We start from the raw sequence: 24,524 nt of genomic DNA on the forward strand, positions 1-24,524 counted from the left end.
TTAAAAACCCTAAAATTATATTCTTGCATCCTCCAGTGAATAGTCAAGGTGCAATTGTTCATATATGACTTAGTAAAAATATCAGCTTCTAAGTGGGTACAGAATTTAGAGCATTATATTAAAGTATAGTGGAATTTCCCATTTAAAAAGATGAAGTATATTGTTATTATTCCAGTTCTGAAATTAACATGTAGTATGCCCTTGGATGTCTCTCTCTCTCTCTCTCTCTCTCTCTGTGTGTGTGTGTGTGTGTGTGTGTGTGTGTATGTGTCACATGCACACATGTTCTGATACCTCTCTATAAATTAATGAATTTGGCTACTGTTTACAGTTTGAGTAGAATCACTTTTTGTTCAGCAATAATCACTCCTCCACCTACTTCTTTGGGAGGAGTATGCTTCTTCTCCTCTTTGGGACTTGCTTCAGCCAATAGAATTTGGGAGAAGTAACCATGCGTGAGTTTCAAGGGCTAGAATTTTGACTGTAAGCTGAAAGAAGCATCACATGTTTTTATTTATCAATCTAGGATCTTCCAGATTCCGTCATTAGAACATCCTGAGAGAGCTGGGGTAATAGATGGAGACTAATGAGGCAGACTTGGGTCAATTCATAGCCTGATGCAGAACATCAATGGCCCCACAGTTAGTAAACTGAAGCAGAGGCATGCCGAGTGACCTAGTAACATGAGAGCAAACTGTCATTTTATCACACTGAGTTTTGGGGTGTTTTGTTACACAGCATTGGAGTGGTAAAGGGGGAGCAATACACCAGCATACCTTGCAACATTAATGTTCTGTGATTCTAATTCTACGATATACTCCAGATTATGTCTATCAGCTATTTATTTATCTTAAAATGGCATAAAGTATGCCTATGAGTGATATATGATTTCTTGGTAACTTTTAGAATTTTTGTTTTCCATGGATTTTCTGTGTGTGTTTATGTAATATAGGTTTAATTCAGTGATTTAAATATTGATAAACCATCTTCTGTGACAAAGGCATATTAGAGAGTAAATTGAGAAGTTATTTTAAAAGGAATGTCCTCATCTCAAACCCTTTACATCATATTCTGACAAAACTACTTGACTATTTGAAAACACTGATGAAAAGCCCATTTAAATATCTCCTTGTGTTCCTCTGACCTAGTGTAGGCATGAAGGACTTTGAAATTGTGACAAATATACAAGTAGCCTATGACAAATCTTAGTGGTGATTAGAATAGGCATATCAATATTTTCTCTTTTGCTAGTTTATTGTGTGAATATAGATGACTAAAGCAGCAGATAATTTTGATGTGAGTGGTTCTCTAGATGACCACCTGGGGGGTTTGACCCTTTGAGGATTATGTAGGTAGAAGTGGACCTGCAAGGTAATAAGTGGTAATCCCCAAACAATGCTGGGAACTGCTAAAATTCTTGGGTTCCAATGTTAACTCCTCCCATTCACAGGTCACTTCTTGCACTGCACCAAAAAGTGGATCTTAGAACCATGTATTTGCATCTGCCTCAAGGAATTAACTTAGCTGCTCTCTCCTTATTAGCATACTTTGTACACTTCATTACCTCAGAGACCTTGCTGAAAATGTGACCCTGTGTAGTTGTTGTTGCCTTCTTTGTGAATTGAAAGCTAACCAAGCTTAGCGCTAGATTAAGTGGCATGGAAATCTAAGAAGACAGCTGGTGCCCTGCTCACAAATGGAAATATCACACTTAGATCTGATATTGCATTCTTATGCAGTGGATATATACTAGAGCCCAAGAGAAACAGCACAATAGAATTCTTTCAGGCATCAGTAATCTCTTTCTTTTACTGTTTAGTCGTTGGAAACTTAGCTTCAAATTACCATTGGTCATTATAATTGGTATGACAAGGAAAATTATCTATCTGTCTGTCTATCTAGCTAGCTAGCTAGTTGGCTATCAAGACAGAGAAAGAGTAATTTGCTTATTTTCTGAGATTAGGAAATAAAACCCTAATTTAAAAATCAGACTAGTTACTATGAGTTGAAAATCAGATTTTCTCTTATTAGTGCTGATAGTAGCAAAGTGCATTATAGTCACTCATTGATTGTTTCTTTGCAACCTGATTATCCTGTACAGGAAAATAAATTCTTTAAGATTCATCCTCCAGGAGCTAAAACCACAAATGACTTTTAAAATAACAGAAATTAGCACACATGGAAGTGTGCTTTCATACTGGCTATTTTAAATATTCATGAAGAAGTCTGCTCATTTGCTTTTGACTGCTCTCCACATTTTTTGACATGGATATTTTCTGTCTGAATGCATATTTTACTTCTCAAGAAAGAGAATGGACAGTGGAAAGGAAATAATATTAACTGATTACTTATACCATCAGGATTCTGCTTTGAGAGCAATATAGGATTTTCTCATGTAATTTTTAAAAACTTATTGGTATTCATCAGGATAGTAATTATATGTTGCACTATTTTACAACTATTCATTAAATTATTATGCAAATATTTAAGGAATTTGGATACGTCTTATTTCACCAGTTTATGTCTCTATAAAATACAGTAGAATGATATTATTATTTCTTTATAATTTCAAGAAGGAAGAAGCAGAGTTTTAGGTATCCTATCCAAAATTATGTAATATTTAGTGATTGAGAAAGCTTTGGTATGGTGTCTAGATTTTCCAAGTCATGCTAGGTGTATGATATCCAAAGAATTTACCTGTTTTCCCATTTAGGAAAATGCTTAATTTTCTTTTAACTTTCACTATCACAGGTTTAAGTTGCAATCAGGGTTTGAACTCCATTATTTCTCATAATAAAATGAATTGCCATTTCCTTTGCAGTATACCAAACTCTTATAGCCAAATAACAGTAATAGTTTATATCATTCTCACTCTTTAGGCAAATTTTATATTTGATTACCAAAAAACGTTTCCCTCAACTCCACTAACTCTATTAGGCTACCCCGATTCTTGTGTTTCATAGCATACTTGGTTACTTCTTCATGTCCTATTTATTATTTATAAATCTAATCAGTGTTTGTCTTTTCTACTGAAACACAAAGAGATCAGGTATTGTCTATCACGGATGATAATAAACTCACTACACAGCAGAATTTTGTTTATATAACAAGTATTTAAAATGAACAAATTCCTAGTCTTCAGCTAATCTCTGGCCTCTTATTATTTGTGTTTATCTGACAAAACCAGGTAATCAAGTAGAAACTTTCATGCTGCCAACCTGTTATAATGAAAACCCACACATTTGGTGTAACTTTTCTAGAAATTCGAGCAGAGCTGCTACTTTTCTCCATTTATGGTACACTGGTATCTATGTTTAAGGGCCGGTAAGCTTCTACCACATGTATATGGCAGCATCTATCATACAGCCATCATTGCATTTTCCTTCTTGTCTTTGCAAAATTATGACATTTGTACTCACTTGTTTTTTTTGTTGTTGTTTTCCTTTTTTTCTTTTTTTTCAAGGACCAAGCCCATATCATCACTAATTCACCAATGTCTCTCTGAAGGTATATGTGTGGGAGGAGAATGCCTCCTATGCTAGTCTCAAGATTAGTTACAGCTTAGACAAATGATTCTGATAACTGGAATTTCCCCAGACTACCTTTTAAGACCTGTGTTTTGAGACCTGTCTGTAAAATGGCCTCTTTTGCCCATCAAACAGAAATTTTCCTGATGAAAGCGTTTATGCTGATGCAAGTTAAGTAAGTAAACCAACATTAGACATTACAAAATTGATGTACTATAGTCAAAGTTTGGTTTATCTGATTCCATTGACTCATAATTTATACAGTCGCTCATAATTTATACACTGACTCATAATTTATACAGTGAAGGTCACAATAGCACCTGACTTGGAGTTTGGTCATGTGGATTGTATTCAAACAGGTCAAGCTCTGAGTACAATGTCTTATAAATTTTATGTTAAATAAAATAGATTATAGTCGGACATAACCCTACCAGTCACAGTCAATGACTGAACCTGAAGTAGGACAGAAACATAGGGGTAAAATAAAGGAACACTTTATGCTAGTCAGGGATTATTAACTCCTTTTGTATGCAACAAGTTATTCCAGAAAAGATAATACTGATTGTTGTTCTTCAAATATGTGGCAATTTTTAATTCCTTTGTTTGTCTCTGTTTGTAACATGCACTAATGTTGGTGTTGTCTATATACTTAGAATGTCCCAAGTAACTGAGGTCTCCACAGTAAAATTACACAAAAACAAAAAAGGTATGTCTATTCACCTATGTTCTTTTGACCAAAAGAGAATTGTATTTGCAGTTGCTAAAATATTGGGCAGAAGAACCACATGTAGTTTTATGGGTGGCTCTTTCATCAGAAGGGTCCAGAAGTGCCTTTGAGAAGAGCAAAGAGCAATGTCCCATTTTAAAAGAACTGACTGAATCTGGTTAGGAAGCCAGGCAAGAAAGAAGCGTAATATCAAGAATGTTCTTATACAATGTTAAGATTTAGGAGATGAAAGAATAAAGAAATCAAAGAAGGCAACTGACCAACTAAGAATGAGAAGTACTGTGAGAGAAATCACAGAGGCGGAAGCTGAGCCACAGATTAGTCAAGGACAGACAGATCCAGGAAGGTGACATACATTTTCGTATAAACTGATCCTGCAGGACATCATAAAGGTTTAGAACCAAACCCCAAGTCATTAAAAAAAGAAAATATGGGAAGCACTGGTGACTATCAAATCAGCCTACAAGGCATTTTTCAGAGAAGGGAAAAACCCATTCAACAAGACATTTCTCATAGGCTCATAGGCTTCGTCTGAATTTAAAATTTAAAGGTGTAACTAATGGTCAGAGGAAACAGATTATATCAGATTAAAGTCCCTACTTTGGGCCACAGCATTGACTAATCTTGAAAAGATATTGATTTTTTTCTCAACCAAACTATGAGAGACACCCTTAGTTCCAGATTCTATCATGAGATTAGTTTTAACAATTGAGATAAAATGGAGACAAGTGGTGAGGAGGAGGAAATGAGAAAGAGAAAAGAATTAGAGGGTATAGGGGGATGGGAAGAAAATGAATAGAAAAAATAAAAAGATAGAGTAGAGAGTTGTACTAGTAGGAGTCCTAAAATGTACCATCAATTGTCTTAGTTTACCAGCTTCTATGTAAGAATACAAGGTTACCCAGTTTTCTCAAGAAGAATGCTTCATTCCTCATGACAAACATGATATGTGAAGAATCAAGGAAGAAAGTAGTGATGATAGTAGTGGGGTTTGAAGAGCAGCCATATATTCATAGGAGAGATACTGCCTTTCATGAAGTCAGAAGTGTCAGTCACAAAAGTCACCATGATTTTTCTCCTTTTGCATATAATTGTCCTCTTTGGCTAAAAAAGATAACACTAGAAGTAGTTTTGCTGTCAGAGAAGGTTTCAAAGTCTTTATTTCTAGAGAAAGTTGCATTTGTATACTGCCTTCAAATAGTCAAAACAACTCTTTTTTTTTTTTTTTTTTTTTTTGAGACGGAGTCTCACTGTGTCGCCCAGGCTGGAGGCATGATCTCGGCTCACTACAAACTCTGCCTCCAGGTTCAAGCAATTCCCTACCTCAGCCTCCCTAGTAGCTGGGATTATAGGTGCCCTCCACCATGCCTGGCTAAGTTTTGCATTTTTACTAGGGGCGGAGTTTCACCATGTTGACCACACTGGTCTTGAACTCCTGACCTTGTGATCCACCTGTTTTGGCCTCCCAAAGTGCTGGGATTACAGGCGTGAGCCACCACACCTGGCTAAAACAATCTTATCTCCATTACCTCACTTCATCCTCAAAGTAACTCTGTGAAATCATTGTGGAAAGTTTTATCATTTGTCCTTTCTTAAAAAATAATTAAACATGTATACAAAAAGTTGTTAAAAGTTAATTGACCTATGAATTATTTAAAAGTGTATTTTAAAATTTCCAGTTATGTGAGAGGTTTTTCTAGATATCTTATTTTGACTAATTCCTGATTAGGTTCTGTTATGGTCAGAAAATGCACTCCATGTGATTTTGATTCTTTTAAATTTACAGAAATGTGTTATTGTCTTACTTGATGCATGTACCAGGTAAACCTGAAAAGAATGGGTAATTTTTAGTTGCTGGGTCTAGTGGTCAGTGAAAATTAATTAGATTTAAGCCATGTACTGATTTATGTTACCAAAGGACAACTATTAAAATCTCTTATTAAAACTGTGAAATTGCCTACTTATTCTTTTAATTATATAAAGGTTTGCTTTATTTTTAATATATTTCAAAACTCTGTAATTAGGCATACATACATTCATAATGTTATGTCTTCCTGATACATTGTTGCCTTTATCATTATGAAATAACCCTCTTTATCTCTAATAATACTTTTTGTCTTGGGAACCTTTTTTTTTTATATACTTTAAGTTCTAGGGTACATGTGCACAATGTGCAGGTTTGTTACATATGTATACATGCACCATGTTGGTGTGCTGCATCCATTAACTCATCATTTACGTTATGTATATCTCCTAATGCTATCCCTCCCCTCTCCCTCCACCCCATGATAGGCCCCAGTGTGTGATGTTCTCCACCCTGTGTCCATGTGTTCTCATTGTTCAATTCCCACCTATGAGTGAGAATATGCGGTGTTTGGTTTTCTGTCGTTGCGATAGTTTGCTGAGAATGATGGCTTCCAGCTTCATCCACGTCCCTACAAAGGACATGAACTCATCCTTTTTTATGGCTGCATAGTATTCCATGATGTATATGTGCCACATTTTCTTAATCCAGTCTATCATTGAGGGACATTTGGGTTGGTTCCAAGTCTTTGCTATTGTGCATTGTGCTGTAATAAACATACATGTGCATGTGTCTTTATAGCAGCATGATTTATAATCCTTTGGGTATATAACCAGTAATGGGATGGCTGAGTCAAATGGTATTTCTAGTTCTAGATCCTTGAGGAATCACCACACTGTCTTCCACAATGGTTGAACTAGTTTACAGTCCCACCAACAGTGTAAAAGTGTTCCCATTTCTCCACATCCTCTCCAGCACCTATTGTTTCCTGACTTCACTCCAATCTTCTTCTTCTTCCATTGCCTATGTATCTTTTCCCATCTGTATGCTTTTAAACTACTTATATCTTTATATTTAAGTGTACCTTTCTAGCCAACATATCAGATCTTACATTTTATCCATGTATCAATTTCTGCCTTTTAGCTATTCAGACCAGTGCTGTCCAATTCTGTCAAACTCTTAAACTTTCTACTCTTTCATGGACGCCTTTTTAAAAAATCAAAAGGTAAGCCTCAGACTAGCAGAATGTATTTGTAATACACATTTCTGAGAGTATGTTAAAGAAGGCCTTACAACACAGTCATAAGACAAAAGACTCCAATCAGAGAAGAGGCAAACAATTTTAATATACACTTACCAAAGAAGATATATGGCAAAAAAGTACATAAAAAGGTGCTTAACATCATTAGTTATTAGAGAAATGCAAATTAAAACTTTAGTGAGATATCACTACACTCTACATACCCACTAGAATGTCCAAAATTAGAAAGATTGACAACATCTAGTGTTGGTATGGGTGTGGAATGATTGGAACCCTCATGTTGCTGATGGGAATGTAAAATGTCATAATCCCTTTGGAAAATAGTTTTGTAATTATTTATATAGTTAAATATAATTCTTACTTACCAAACGTCCTAGTTGTTTCATTCTTAGGTATTTCTGCAAGAGAAATGTGATCTTATACTTACACAAATGCTTATACACAAATGTTCATAGAGGCATTATTTATAATAGCTGGAAACTGGAAAATAACCCAAATGTCCAAATGTTTTATTGGAAAAAACAAATTGTGACCTATCCATAAAACAGAATACTATACATGATAAAAGGGAATGCACTAGTAATATACATAACAATGTGGTGAATCTCAGAAGCATTATGCTGAGTACAAACCTGATTCAGAAGAATACTTCTCCTAAGATGCCATTAATATGACATTCTAGAAAACCAAAGCTATCCAATGTGACAAAAGGCCTATCAGTGGTTCCTTCTCTGGAGCTGGATGTGACAGGCTGAGGGGAGAAGGAAGAGATTGATAGTAGGTGAGCAGGATAGAACTTATGGGTGATGAAATTAGTCTATATATTGATTGTGGTGGCATGTATATTATTCTAGGTGCATAACTTTACATTTGACCTTTTTACATTTACATATAATTGTATGTAAATTATATCACAGCAAAGTTGATTTTTTAAAAAAGCAGTAAGTGAGGCTGCAACAGGAGAAACCTGGGGACAAATCTGACTTCATCCATCCAATCTATTATTCTCTACATGGTAACTACAGTGATATTTTAAAAATATAAAAATTGGTTTATGTCTAAAATCCATCAATGATTCCTCATTATCCTGAAGATAAAGTCCAAAATTTCAACATATAATAAAAGGGCTTTGACTTTTTGGTGCTTGAATGTCATTTTTGGAAAATCCGCTGATCTCATCCTAATTCTCCAGATCTACTTTCAGTTCTCTAAACAGCCTAAGCTCTGTTTTGCATCCAAGCCATTGTACATCCTATTCAAACCACCCAGAGCTCCTTTCCCTATCTCAAGCCAAGATGAATATTATAGTCTTGCCTATTTAAGCACTGGGCTATGAGGCACTTGAGTAGGTTTTCAAAAATGTTGAATAAATGAAAACATAGATATAGGAGTTTGGAAGTGGCTGAAAACAAATGGGCTGTTTGTTTTTCCAGGAAAAAAAAAAATTACTAGAAACCTTATAATCCCTGGTATGACTTTTAGCATTTCAACCTTTGGGTTCAACCACAAATGTAGTATTTTGAAAAGCAAAACCATTAATACTATAATATCTCTTTTCATCTAAGGTTTAGGAGTATTTTGCAAGTAAAATCCTGCATAGGGGGAACAGTAGTTCAGAGCCCTGCCTTTTACAAATACTTTTCATTTAGACAGCAGGCACTCCCCTGGAAATAGACTTGGAATGTTCTTCTCCTGGGGGTGGAGGGCAGAAAAGCAAGGAGGTTTTTAGGAGAATCTGGATAATTTTAAGGCATTTTATGGTTCATGGAAAGCATTCACAGAGCTATCTTTGTAACTGCTAACAGCACTGGGACGTAAATAGCCAAGTATTAACCCATTATTGTGTGAGAGAACTCAAAGACCAAAAAAGGTGAAGTGGTTATCCTATATACATACTAGAAGACCTAGAACCAGAACACTGGTCTTCTGACTTTTCATAATTTGATTTTACTAAAAATCACATAGAATGAATTATATTAGTAATTTTTGGAGAACACTTGTGCTATCCATGAAACTTTGAATCATTTAGCATATGGTTTCCTGGAAAGAGATTGCCCAATCTCATTCTAGAGAAGTCAAAAAGATAGGAAGATGGGAGTGATATATGCCTCCTTCCTTATTGGTTGGTTTGCTATGGACAAGTCCCTAATACTCCCTAAATACCAACTTCTTCCTAAGTTCAATAGGGAAAATAACAGCAAGGATGCCATAGAGTCATTGTGAGAATTCTTGTAATTAATGTATGTAAATCGACTGTTATGGTGCACATTGCATAGGAATCACTCACATTACAATTAGTTGTTTTAATTATAATTGCCTGGGGAAGAAGTCAGCGACAGAGAACTCTGCAGAACACTGAGCATGAGAAGAAGCTGTAGAAAATAAGGATCATTTTCTTCACGTGAGGTTATTAACGACTCACATATTAATGCCTTGGTCACTAGGTGTGATCAATAGTTCTACAGGTGATGAAACCTCAATCAGATAGGGGAGCTGCAATGGAAGAAAACTCCTGGCAGGACAACACTGTAAATGTAGAAATGGAGCTCAAGTGTTTTACTGAATGAGATAATTCTGACCTGAAACAATCAGAGCTTTTGTGGATAGCTTTTGCAATGTTTTCACGTGTTCTCACTATCTAAATGCTCCCAAAGATTGTCAACATTTCATTGTTATTTGCTTTGTTGCACAAGTAATTTATGACCATTGTAGAAAAAATATATGTAGAAAGATAATCCCCTAATACCCTTGTCTGGATATAGAATTAATTTTTGAGGTTCCATTATTTCTCTTTCTTGTTCATTGCTAAGTTCCACATGGCCTCCAAAAGGAATGTGTAGAAACAATCACTAATGTGATAGTATTAAGAGGTGGGACCTTTAGCTGATGATTAAGTCATGAGGGCAGTCCCCTCCTGAATGGGATTAGCCACCTGCTAAAAGGGCTAGAGTAAACTAGGTAGGCCCCCTTTTTGTGTGCTGATACCTTATGCCATATGAGGAAACAGCAAGAAGGCCCTCACTCGGAACCAAATTCTGTGCCTTGATTTTAGACTTTCCATCTCCAAAACTGTAAGAAATAAATTCTGCCATTTATAAATTATTCAGTCTCAGGTATTTTGCTGTAACATCACAAACAGACTAAGACACTCATATATCTTAAAAGTAGATTCACCAATGACTTCTTATCATCATTAAATTCGAGGACTATTCTTTGTTTCTTTTCTCACTCTAAAATTTTATTACATGGTAACCCTCCCCTCATTCTTGATTATTGTTGGAAACCACTGTGGCAAATCCCCTGACCTTTGTAAGAAGATTCTGTTTGTCCTGTCTCTAGGTTCTCCTCATTCCAATCAGCCTGAACACCTAGCCAGAGTCACTGGAAAATATAATTCTAATCACTTAATACCCTGCTTAAAACCCACAGTGACCAAGAAAAACCCTTGCTCTTTAGCATGGCATACCAGGCCCTTACCCTCTAGTCTCAGTTGACTTTGTTACCCTGTTTTCCACCAGTCTCTTTTACATATCTTATGTCCCAGAAAGATCAGACTCCTAGCTATTCCCTACGTGCTCTACACGTGCTCCTACTCCAGGCACTTTTCTCATAATTTTTTTTTCCATTCAAATATTGATTTACTCCACATTCATATGTTAAAATATCATCCACCCTTCATAGTTCAAACTAACAATATCTTCCCTATATTTAGTTATTTAATCATTTCATAATTTTTAATGTATGCATTTGCATATATAAAATTCATTTTCTGCCTCTTCATTGCACCCCACTCAGTTCTGCTCCTCACTTCTTCTTATTCACATTATATCTCAAAAATATTTCCATATAAGAACTAGAAATCTTTCCAATTATTACCTTTTGCTTTTTTTATTTGGGAAAATTTAAACCTTAGTATATAGGAAAATTAACCCCCATATAACCTCCACTCAGTTTGCACTATTATTGATAATTTGCCAATGTTAAAACCTATTCTACATTAAAAGTATATCATTTCATTAGCAGATATTTCCATGTATATTCTTTATTATGATTATTTTTAATGTATTACAGGTACTCTGATATAAAGTCATGAGCCATAATTCATTTTACCAGTCCTCCATTCATAGGTATGTATGTTGTTTCCACAGTAAAATTTTTTAAAAATAAATGGAATCACTTAGAAAGTATTGTCTTCCTTTTGTTTTTGCATGGCATATTCTTGCCAGCTATCTGCAGAACTTTTCTCTTTCTGTGTTGCATGGCAAGTAATTAACATATATTTGGACACACTGAGGAAAGTGAAGTTTGTTTACATGTGAATCCTCTAAAATGCACGGGAAGGCTGGGTGCAGTGGCTCGTGCCTGTAATCCCTGCACTTTGGGAGGCTGAGATGGGCAGATGACTTGAGCCCAGGATTTTGAGACCAGTTGGTCAACATGGCAAACCCCTGTCTCCACAAAAAATACAAAAACTAGCCAGGTGTGGTGACACACATCTATAGTCTCAACTACTTAGGAGACTGAGATGGATGGATTGCCAGAGCCCAGGAGGTCAAGGCTGCAGTGAGCTAAGGTCATGCCACTGCACTCTAGCCTGGGTGACAGAGTGAGACCTTGTCTAAAAAAAGAAGAAGCAGAAGCAGAAGAAAAAGAAGAAGAGGAGGAGGAGGAGGAGGAGAAGGAGGAGGAGGAGGAGGAGGAGGAGGAGGAGGAGGAGGAAGAGGAAGAAGAGGAAGAAGAAGAAGAAGAAGAAGAAGAAGAAGAAGAAGAAGAAGAAGAAGAAGAAGAAGAAGAAGAAGAAGAAGAAGAAGAAGAAGAAGAAGGGGAAGAAGGGGAAGAAAGGAGGAAAGGGATAAATAAAGAAAATGCACAGTAAATTGTTCATTATCAAGACTCATTAATTAAACACTTGCTCAATGAGTGAATTATCTCTCACTTGAGCTAGTGTGGAATTAGCCATTAAACTTTGTGTATGATTTTCATTATCAGAATGTTTTCATGTCAACATGCTTTCTAATAAAGAAAAAGAGCAAGTTTACATTTTAATATTGATTTTGTCTGCTTTACTGTAGTAGGTCCAGAAAGAAAGTATATAAAAGATAGAAGTCGTTGGAGAAGAGTTCTCTGCTTTATTTCACTGGTGATATCAGTGAGAATTATGCAAAAGATGTGTTGATGAGAATCAGTCTTCATTCAGCCCTATTTCATCATAGCCTTATAGATGTTCTATAAAGAGGTACCAGTTGTGCAACAAGGAATGGGTCTCTCTATTAACATAACCATTCTCCACTAGCATAACCTGAGATAAATTAAAAGGGCATTAGACTAAAACTTCATTTGGAAGAATTTTCATGGAATCGTCATATGGAAGAATTTCATAGAATTTTCATTTCAACATGTTTTCAAGTGTGTAGGCTTTGTACTATTAATATATTATTTTATTAATTCCCATGTGGGATTTTGAGCCATGAATGGATGAGATCACTAAAACATAGTCTGAACCTTAGAGCATAGGAGTATTTAATATAAAGGTTATACCAGCAGTAATCAATAACCATGTTTAATATTGAAAATACACTAACCTGAAGTCACAGAGTTTTCTCAAATTCCCCAGGGGGTAACCTGAGAATACAAGACAGTAAAATAAATGCTGTTCTAATATCCTAATATCTGACAATTCCTCTATCATTCCTCTTTCTTCATTACAGCAAGAGATTGACGAAATAACACATGTCCTGACTCTTACTTCTCTCCTCATCCCTGCGGGCTTTCTATATTGATGAAATTGCTGTGGAATAAGCAGGAGCTTTGTGTATCAAGGACTATCTGGGATAGAAGAGGGAGAGCTGTCTCAATATATATCACACTAAATAAAAGATGTTCTTCTTGAGAAACATTTTTAGAAGCTCAATAAAAGAAATCATTATGAACTAAGGATAATTTTGATAGAAAGTGACTTTTCCTGCAGTCTTTTACTCTCCCCCATATAAATTACCCTATGACTACATGTGCATTTATTTAATCAAAATGAACTTCTTAATAAAGAGCCCCCTTGGCTATATTGGCTGACATTTTCTAAATCCTTAAGAACTGACATTTTATTCCATCAAGGATAGAATAAATAAATGCTTAAATTCTTTTAAGGTCACAGAATAGAATTTAGGCATTTGGATTAAAATTATGCTGTTAAAATCTTGCATGTCATGAAACAAATTTTAAAAGCAAAAGCAATATTATAAAGTACTACAATGTTAATAATTCAGTATCTTAATTTATCTTTACTTCTAGAAGCTTTGGATTTTAATCAAGATGATGTTTATGAATGTTAGAAAAAGAAAAACAGTAACAACAATCTCTGATATAATCATGACCATTTATATCTCCCAATAGCCCATCTGGCCAGAAAATAAAATAATGGCAGAATCTACAAGGCAGTGTGTAGGGCTGCTCCACGCTAAGCTTAGTATGGTTGAATCTATTATGGGTCATAAGCCAAATAAAGACAAAAGCTGACTGAAGCCTCTTTTGTCTAAAATGGGTTAGGATTAATTTTCTTAATATGCCAGTTTTTGAATGAATATTTCATAAAAGTTCAAAAGTTCATGTATGTATTTGCAACCAAGGAAATATAAGGTGAAAGATAATGTTTTATTCACCAATGAGATGGAAAAGAAACCCAAAAGAATGAAGACACCTGATTTTGCCAAGTGTAGAAAAGAGTATTGTCAGATACCTTTGGTAAATTGACCTTTACGCCTTTGGTGGTGGAGTAAATTTATACGGCTCATTTGAAATTGTAAAAATATACATACATTTAAAATGTGTTCCATATAAATAAGCAATTCAATCACTGTAACTTTGTTTTATTAAAATATATGTTAAAACAATAGTCAGGATAATAACTAATACTGATTGAGTGTTCAGGTATGTGCCAGCATTGATTTACCTGCTTTATGCACATCATCTCCTTCAAGAAACTGAGGTTCAGAGTAATTTCCTAACTTGCCTGAGGATACACAGTAGAGGAACCAGGATTCCAACACCAAACCCAGTGTTCTTAACCATTACATATCTTGCTTCCCGTAGAGCCACCTATATTGCACATGGGTACAGAGTGTTGCTCATTGTAGCCACTGTTTGCAATAGCAGAAAACTGGAACCAAATTATCTACCAACAGGAGAGTTACATTACATTATAAAGTAAAGTATAAAATTATAGTATGATATATGTACTGCTAACACTTAAACTATGCTGTTTCAAACTTTCATCTATGGCAAACCTATAGATGTACTCGAAATATATAACAAAAAATTTGTGTGCGTGCTTTAGGTGCCAAGGATTATGCTAATCTTACTTTTCAGTACTTGACACATTATTGTCATTGGTCTTCACAAGCCTCCATTTTTGTTTTGTTCATTTGTATTCTTTTCTCTTCCCCATCCCCACCTCTGTTTCCTCTTTTCTTTCAATGTGTTTGTTGAATAGACGACAGTTGGTTTATTCTTGTAGGCCATGAGCAGTGGTTTGTACGCACATTGAAAAGTACACAAAAGTACTGTGTTATATATCTTGTGATTTCTTCTTTGTTCATCTAGCAATATATTTTAAGAGCTATTAAATTTGCTGCACATACAACTAGTCTATCATTTCTACTGATGCATTGTACTCCAAAGTTGACCATTACACATCCTACCATCTACTGACCTTGTGGTGGATGTCTGAACCAGTGGCAATTTCCTGCCAACAAAAATAACATTGTGATAAGGTATCTTATATGTGTCTTCTTGTGGGTGCCCTGGGCCTTTTTCTTTTTGGACAGGGGAGGGAATCTATATATAGGAGCAAAACTGTTAAGCCTCATAGACTAGGTATAAACTTATTGGACTAAGGGCAGACATTTCTGCAGAACTGCACCTATATTCACCTTCAGCACATGAGTATTCCTACAGCCCTATATCCCTGCCCAGATCTGGCATTATCTAATGTTCTCCTTATTGTCAGACTAATAGAAGTGATATGATGCCTCATTGTTGTCTTAGTTCCATTCTGAAAAACAAATTAAACATGTCTAAACTTAAATGTTAAAATAGGACATTTGGTAGCATAAGAAAGAAAAGGGGAAACCCATGCCAGAGCTGGCAGTCTGTTGGTCCATCATAAATTGGACACATATATAGGCTCACCTGCATGGGAATATAAATCTTGAGTTTCATGAGCTGAAATGAAAAGTCCCATATCTGATTTGATACCCCGTGTTCTATTCTGAGTTCTTCTAGAAATAGGATGTAAAACAATAGTTCAAGTACAAACAGTGTAAGTAATACCAATAGGAGAAAGAAAAACTGACACAGCAATGGAAGGGAGGCAATTTACGATGCATTTTTTAGCCAGTATTTACAATGGACAACTGGCAATAAAATAGGTAAATAGATACCTTAGAACTATCCCACCCAAAGTGCCAGGTAGTTACAAAACGTACTCATGAACTCCAAAGAGTCGCTGATTGAGAGCTGCTCTGAGGGGTGCTAATTCTTCCTCACTTTAAGGCCTGCTGTGTGATAGGCGCAGAGATGCAGATAAAGACATTGAAGTCCACTAGAGCCCAAGACTGGAGATAGATGAAGTGATAGAATCTGCAAGAGCCCACCCCTTGTACCAGTCTGACTTACTTGACCCAGCATTAAATTTACTCCAGTCTATCACTGCTTTTTCAAGGTGCTGTCCAGTTACAATTTTTCAAAATAAACTTATAACAGATTTAGTGGGAAGAGTGACAGTCCTGAGGCCAACAGTGATATGCATTACCTTCCGTTTCTCTTTCTTTCTATAATAGATTCCACTAAGTCTTGGATGGCATTGGTGCTGGTGAGAACTGTCAGCCCAGTGATATTACCCAGACCTTCATGACTGTTGGTTTTTGTTCTTGTCAGGCCATGGTTATTGCAGTGGCCCCTTTATAATTATTCCTGGAAATGGAAGCAACAGACAAAGTCTTCTGAGTTCCAGACATATGCCTTTCTACTGGCATAACAAACATCAACCCTACCTCCTCATGATAATTTGTGTTGATTAGTTCTGCCAATATGGTAGTAGCTTCTTCCTTTTCCTGTTCGCCTGGTGTGATGAAGAGCTCAAAATGACAGGCAGGAGCTTTAAACCTTAGGTTTAGTAAAATAGTTACTGTATCTTCTGATAGAAACATCCCTCCTCTGGGAAAAAGGATCCCTAACAGAGCCTGAACTTGTGGAGAGGAGACAGGAAACAAAAGTTCACCAAGGGAGCAGGCTCCTTTCTATGCCCATGTTTGGTTCCTAGATTCATGTATTAAGTATCATATGATTAACATTGGTTAAAAGCATAAACCTCAGAAACATGATTTCTCTCTCTCCAATCCCCCTTTTCTACCAAACAGAAAATAGAGTAAGACCAATTTGTGTGCAAAATAAATGCCAGGCTTGTTATACTTGGCCTTATTATTTTCATAAAGTATAGCGAGAATTGATTGGCCAAACAGGCTCTCTTTAAATTGGCTTTGCTGGAACATTACCTGAAACTATGTTATTCTAGCCAAAGTATTGGTAAAACAACCAGCATCTCCAATTGTTTCCTGTTTCAAAAGAAAATAGATTATTACTGAACATAAATGCCAATTACTATATTACCGTAAAATAAGAACACTAATGAATAGCTTTTGAATTTTGGAGAACTTGAGTACAGGAAAAGGTACATTCTGCTAAAAACAAACAAACAAACAAGCAAACCATACTGTCAGAATAGCAGCTTTCCAAACATGTTGTTTGTTCACCTTGGAACTGCCATTCACAAACCAAGCAGGTGTTTGTCAGTCAGGTGACAGCTGTTTATTGGGCATTGTAGAGTCCAGCAGCTCCTCACACAGTTCCAGAGTCAGTCCTAGGACAAAAGAGGCTCCATGCTTGTGAATGTCTCCTTCTTGCATCCCCAAGTAGTGTGATCCTATATAACCATTTCCGTTTTCTTATGGAACTCTGGACATTTCTTCTGAACACTGCTATCTCTATTAGAGTATTTCTCTGACATCTCCCCAGACAGCCTATTTCAGATACCAAGATCAATTCAAGTCCCTCAGTCATAGGGGTAAGTTCAGTTAAAGTCCCATAACCAAGCAGTAAATGCCCCTCAAGCAGAAATTCTCTAGTCCAAAGTCCCAAGAGTTGTTGGGAGGTGTTCACAGGTCTAAGCCCCAGTAAATGCTCCCAAAGCGCTATCAGGTGGAGAACTTTTTCCTACTATCACCTCCACTTCTACTCTACACTCTGTGGGCTCAGGTAGTCTTACTGTTTCCCATATAGCATATCCAATTAATATTGCCTGAAGGGTAGATTTGCAGGCCTTCTTTTTTACAGTTCTAGGTAGGGGAAATATCACACTAGTTACTAGATTCCATCCCTGACCTTAGCTTTTGAGTGCAGATTGAATCACGAATTATTTCTTGGCTACAATATGCCTCTAAAAAAGAATCGGGTTATAATTTTCTTCATGATATTTTGAGTTGGCACCCTAATGGGATAGGTTTCTTTTTCCATTCTGACACACAGATTCTCTTTTGAATGTCAAATTATTAATGCTATTTATTTCTTGTTGTTTTACTTCTTCTGAGAAAACTAGAATCATGGTGATATGATTAGGCTTTGTGTCCCCACCCAAATATCATCTTGAATTGTAATCCCCATAACCCCCATAATCCCCATGTATCAAGGGAGAGACCAGGTGGAGGGAATTGGATCATGGGGGCGGTTTTCCCTTGTTGTTCTTGTAATAATGAGTGATTTCTCACGAGATCTAATGGTTTTATAAGGAGCTCTTCCCCCTTGGCTCAGCACTTCTTCCTTCTGTCTTGTAAAGAAAGTACCTTGTTTCCCCTTAAACTTTCTTCATGATTGTAAGTTTCCTGAGACCTCCCCAGTCATGCCGAACTGTGAGTCAATTAAACCTCTTTCCTTTATAAATTACCCAGTCTTTGGCAGTTCTTTATTAAAAACAATATGAAAACAGACTAATACACATGGTATTCTGCAGACTAGAGATGATTAGGCAAGGTCTGCAAATCTCTCTCATTTGGAATCGCATGGTGTCTGGTCTGTTTTCTTTCTACCACCCTGTTGCAAAAACTATATAGGCACCCTCCCTCTAGGTCCAGGGAGTATTGCAGAAGGGGTTGGTGCCTGAGATTGTAAGGAATAGTTTTGAGGAATACAGTTAGTTCAGATCCTCCAAGTCAAGAATAGGCACACAGGTGCTTACACAGCTGCCAGCAAATTGAAGGACTTTGACTCCTGGGCCATTGTGTAGTCCCTTTCCATTTCATTTTTGCCATAAAAAGTTTTCTGTTTCCCAAAGATTAAAAGAGAATTACCAAGAGGATATCAAGATACCTGATGATAGAGCCTTTTGGTGGATAGAGCCTCTGGCAGATCTTGACCAAAAGGGGAAGAATGTAAACTAAATATAAAATTCTAAACCCCCCACCTGACTGAACAGTCCATCTCTTGGTCAAGGAGGCCCCAGAGTAAACCTGAAAACTGAGTTCTCAGCCATGACAGGATGTGGAGGTCAGACTCACCTCGTTATATTCCCTCTCTCATTAACCATGATTAGGTTTTCTTCTGTAAGGGCTAAACAGAAACCACCCTTTTCAAAAGACTCCACTATTAGTATCAACCAATCCCTTGGTGCTGCCCATCCTTTTTTGCCTGTTAAGAGACCAACAACCATGGAGTAGTTCTGGCCAGTCTATGGAAAAAGTGCACTAAGGGTTTTCGTGTCACCTGCCTCACCTTTGGATGTCAGAGGGACAAAAACTCCACCCTTGAATTACCACCTTTTTGTTGAAGATGGAGAGTCATGAAGCATAATTGTGCATGGGCACGTTTCTACTTTCATAAATATTCATTATGCCTCCTATAGCTTATTAAGTACATATATTCAGCCACCGTGCTCAGCATAAATTCCTGCTGCCTTTTTCCCTCCCTGGAAGTGTTTTCTTCTTGCTTCTGGCTGGAGGCTATGCTTCCTAGCCTGTCAGAATGGCTGCTCTGCAGACTACAATGCTTTATGAGAAGTCAAACTCTTTAAGGAGAAAAAAATAATACATGACCACATCTTGAAGAACAGTGCTCTAGCTCATAGGCTTTCATGGGTGTCATCTCCAAGCTGGCCCCTTTGCTGCTCCATCAAAAGGCCATTTCATCTACTCTGAATCTGGCAGCTCCTAGGTGATGCAGTTTATGGTAGAGTCAATGCATCTCATTGTTACTTCCTCATTGCTGCACCTGTTTCAGAGTAAATGAGCTGTTTTCAGTATATGGCAATATTATATGGGATTGCATGATGATAAATATGATATTCTATGACTATAAAAGCACACTGGTAAAAATTAAGTATTAGTTCACAAAGTCTCAAACTATCAAAAATCAATATAGTATACACTGTTTTCTGAACACAATGCAATAAAACTAGAAACAAGTAAAAAAAAAAGAGCAAAAATATTATGCATTTGAAAAATGGAAAACATACTTAAAATAATTTATGTGCCAAAGAATTAGTCATAATAGATATTATGAAATAATTAGAACACAAGGCAACAGAAGTAGTATATATGTGGAATGCCATAAAATAATATATAGAAAAATTTCCTGAAATGCTGACAGGGAAAAACGAGAAAAATCAACATGTTAAGTTAAGCTATCAACCAAATCTAAGCACTAAACAATTCAAAATAGTACATCTAGAGAAGGTAGAATGAATGTAATATTAATTATTAAAATAAGAATAGTACTTAAAAAAACTAAAAAAATTATACAATCATCAGAATCAAATATTCTTTCTTTGAGAAGACTAATGAAATACCTAATTTGCTGACTATTATTGATCAAGAAAAAAATGGGGCCATAACTACAAATAGAGAAATTTATAATTAACTATAGTTCAAACATAATAAACGCTAAAACATGGATAAAATATGTCAAAACAACAAAATTGATTCAAGAAGAAATAGAGTGATATTTCTAATCAAATCATAAATTTTCAGAAAACTATAAGTGAAAGATAGCTTCCTTCACTGGATGATGGATTCTTACCAAAAACCTACAATGAAAATGTCCATTAGGAGTATTTCCTTTAGCGTAAGGGGCCATAACCAGATTCCTTCAATCATTGTTCTATTTAACACTTTATTGAAACTTATTGACACAACATTGGATTAGGAAAAGAATAAGAGACGTATAAATTTGAAAGGAATATATAAAGTCATTACTCACAGACAAAAAAATTATCAACATAGAAAATTCTAAAAGAATCTATTGACACATTGTGAAAATTATAGTCCCTTATTTTTATTTTTATTTTTATTTTTTATTATACTTTAAGTTCTAGGGTACATGTGCATAACGTGCAGGTTTGTTACATATGTATACTTGTGCCATGTTGGTGTGCTGCACCCATCAACTCGTCAGCACCCATCAATTCATCATTTATATCAGGTATAACTCCCAATGCAATCCCTCCCCCCTCCCCCCTCCCCATGATAGGCCCCGATGTGTGATGTTCCCCTTCCTGAGTCCAAGTGATCTCATTGTTCAGTTCCCACCTATTAAAAAAAAAAAAAAAAAAAAAAAAGAAAGAAAACTGTTTAATAACTATTGTTACAAATTGGTTCTCAGCTATGAGAAAAAAGCATAAAGATTATACAGAAATGGCTGGTGTTTAGAAATATAGAGTTGTTAAATCCATTTGAGGACAGGGACAATAATATTTATATTGGAACCCTCAATTATTTAGGCACAAAGTAAGTATGCAATAAAACTCTGTAGAAATTTAAAAAAAAGAAAAGAAAATTATAGTCCCACAAATTTGCAGTATTTGAGATTCATCTATAAAAATCACTTTCCTATACAGGAGCAACAGCTAATTATAAACTGTAATTTAAAAAAATAGATCCTTATTCACATTAGAACAAAACATATAAGAGAAAAAGAGTTTTAAATAATCGAGTAACTACTTTATTAGTGATTGTATTTCTTCTACAACTTAGTCTATAAACTAAATATACTTTATTTTAATTTGCAATCGGAAACTTTTTAAGATGAGAAGCTTATCCTAACATTCACATGGAAGAGGAAAGAGTGAAAGTGGTTAAGAACATTTTGGAAAAAAAGAATGGGATGAATATAGGCTCATACTACTATATATGTTGAATTTTTATATAGTTATGGTAATTTAACCTGTGTGGTAAATGCAAATGAACTAGTAGAACTGAAGAGTAATTTAGGAGCTTTGCATAGAAAGCTTTAAAATCATTATTAATCAATGGGAGAAAAGTTTGAAAAATTTATTTACATTAAAATTTTCTATATCAACAATAGTAGAATAAAAGAAGTAAAAAGGCATGGCTGAAAAAATCTGTGATACAAAATTAGTAGCTAAAATATACAAATATTTTTCCATGCCAATAAAAATGACAAATATCCAAAAAAGGAAAATTGTTGGGGGCGGAGCAAGATGGCCGAATAGGAACAGCTCCAGTCTCCAACTCCCAGCGCGAGTGACACAGAAGACCGGTGATTTCTGCATTTTCAACTGAGGTACTGGGGTCATCTCACTGGGGATTGCCGGACAATTGGTGCTGGTCAGCTGCTGCAGCCCGACCAACGAGAGCTGAAGCAGGGCGAGGCATCGCCTCACCTGGGAAGCTCAAGGGGGAAGGGAATCCCTTTTCCTAGCCAGGGGAACTGAGACACACAACACCTGGAAAATCAGGTAATTCCCACCCCAATACTGCGCTTTAAGCAAACGGGCACACCAGGAGATTATGCCCACACCTGGCCGGGAGGGTCCCATGGCCACGGAGCCTCCCTCATTGCTAGCACAGCAGTCTGCGATCTAACCACAAGGCAGCAGCGAGGCTGCGGGAGGGGCGCCCGCCATTGCTGAGGCTTAAGTAGGTAAACAAAGCCACTGGGAAGCTCGAACTGGGTGGAGCTCACAGTAGCTCAAGGAAACCTGCCTGTCTCTGTAGACTCCACCTCTGGGAACAGGGCACAGCTAAACAAGAAAAGGGGAAGCAGCAGAGGCCTGTGCAGACGCGAACGACTCTGTCTGACAGCTTTGAAGAGAGCAGTGGATCTCCCAACACGGAGGTTGAGATCTGAGAAGGGACAGACTGCCTGCTCAAGTGGGTCCCTGACCCCTGAGTAGCCTAACTGGGGGACATCCCCCACTAGGGGCAGTCTGACACCCCACACCTCACACGGTGGAGTACACCCCTGAGAGGAAGCTTCCAAAGTAAGAATCAGACAGGTACACTTGCTGTTCAGCAATATTCTATTTTCTGTAAACTCTGCTGCTGATACCCAGGCAAACAGGGTCTGGAGTGGACCTCAAGCAATCTCCAACAGACCTACAGCTGAGGGTCCTGACTATTAGAAGGAAAACTATCAAACAGGAAGAACGCCTATACCAAAACCCCATCAGTACGTCACCATCATCAAAGACCAGAGTCAGATAAAACCACGAAGATGGGGAAGAAGCAGGGCAGAAAAGCTGGAAATTCAAGAAATAAGAGCGCATCTCCCCCTGCAAAGGAGCGCAGCTCATCGCCAGCAACGGATCAAAGCTGGTCAGAGAATGACTTTGACGAGATGAGAGAAGAAGACTTCAGTCCATCAAACTTCTCAGAGCTAAAGGAGGAATTACGTACCCAGTGCAAAGAAACTAAAAATCTTGAAAAAAGAGTGGAAGAATTGATAGCTAGAATAATTAATGCAGAGAAGGTCATAAATGAAATGACAGAGATGAAAACCATGACACGAGAAATACGTGACAAATCCACAAGCTTCAGTAACCGACTCGATCAACTGGAAGAAAGAGTATCAGCGATTGAGGATCAAATAATGAAATGAAGCAAGAAGAGAAACCAAAAGAAAAAAGAAGAAAAAAAAATGAACAAAGCCTGCAAGAAGTATGGGATTATGTAAAAAGACCAAATCTAGGTCTGATTGGGGTGCCTGAAAGTGAGGGGGAAAATGGAACCAAGTTGGAAAACACTCTTCAGGATATCATCCAGGAGAACTTCCCCAACCTAGTAGGGCAGGCCAACATTCAAATTCAGGAAATACAGAGAACGCCACAAAGACACTCCTCCAGAAGAGCAACTCCAAGACACATAATTGCCAGATTCACCAAAGTTGAAATGAAGGAAAAAATCTTAAGGGCAGCCAGAGAGAAAGGTCAGGTTACCCACAAAGGGAAGCCCATCAGACTAATAGCAGACCTCTCGGCAGAAACTCTCCAAGCCAGAAGAGAGTGGGGGCCAATATTCAACATTCTTAAAGAAAAGAATTTTAAACCCAGAATTTCATATCCAGCCAAACTAAGTTTCATCAGTGAAGGAGAAATAAAATCCTTTACAGATAAGCAAATGCTTAGAGATTTTGTCACCACCAGGCCTGTCTTACAAGAGACCCTGAAGGAAGCCCTAAACATGGAAAGGAAAAACTGGTACCAGCCATTGCAAAAACATGCCAAAATGTAAAGACCATCGAGGCTAGGAAGAAACTGCATCAACTAACGAACAAAATAACCAGTTAATATCATAATGGCAGGATCAAGTTCACACATAACAATATTAACCTTAAATGTAAATGGACTAAATGCTCCAATTAAAAGACACAGACTGGCAAACTGGATAAAGAGTCAAGACCCATCAGTCTGCTGTATTCAGGAGACCCATCTCACATGCAGAGACATACATAGGCTCAAAATAAAGGGATGGAGGAAGATCTACCAAGCAAATGGAGAACAAAAAAAAGCAGGGGTTGCAATCCTAGTCTCTGATAAAATAGACTTAAAACCATCAAAGATCAAAAGAGACAAAGAAGGCCATTACATAATGGTAAAGGGATCAATTCAACAGGAAGAGCTAACTGTCCTAAATATATATGCACCCAATACAGGAGCACCCAAATTCATAAAGCAAGTCCTTAGAGACTTACAGAGAGACTTAGACTCCCATACAATAATAATGGGAGACTTCAACACTCCACTGTCAACATTAGACACATCAACGAGACAGAAAATTAACAAGGATATCCAGGAATTGAACTCATCTCTGCACCAAGCGGACCTAATAGACATCTATAGAACTCTCCACCCCAAATCAACAGAAT

Source organism: Rhinopithecus roxellana, chromosome 6 (assembly GCF_007565055.1).
Source record: "Rhinopithecus roxellana isolate Shanxi Qingling chromosome 6, ASM756505v1, whole genome shotgun sequence".
NCBI lineage: Eukaryota > Metazoa > Chordata > Mammalia > Primates > Cercopithecidae > Rhinopithecus > Rhinopithecus roxellana.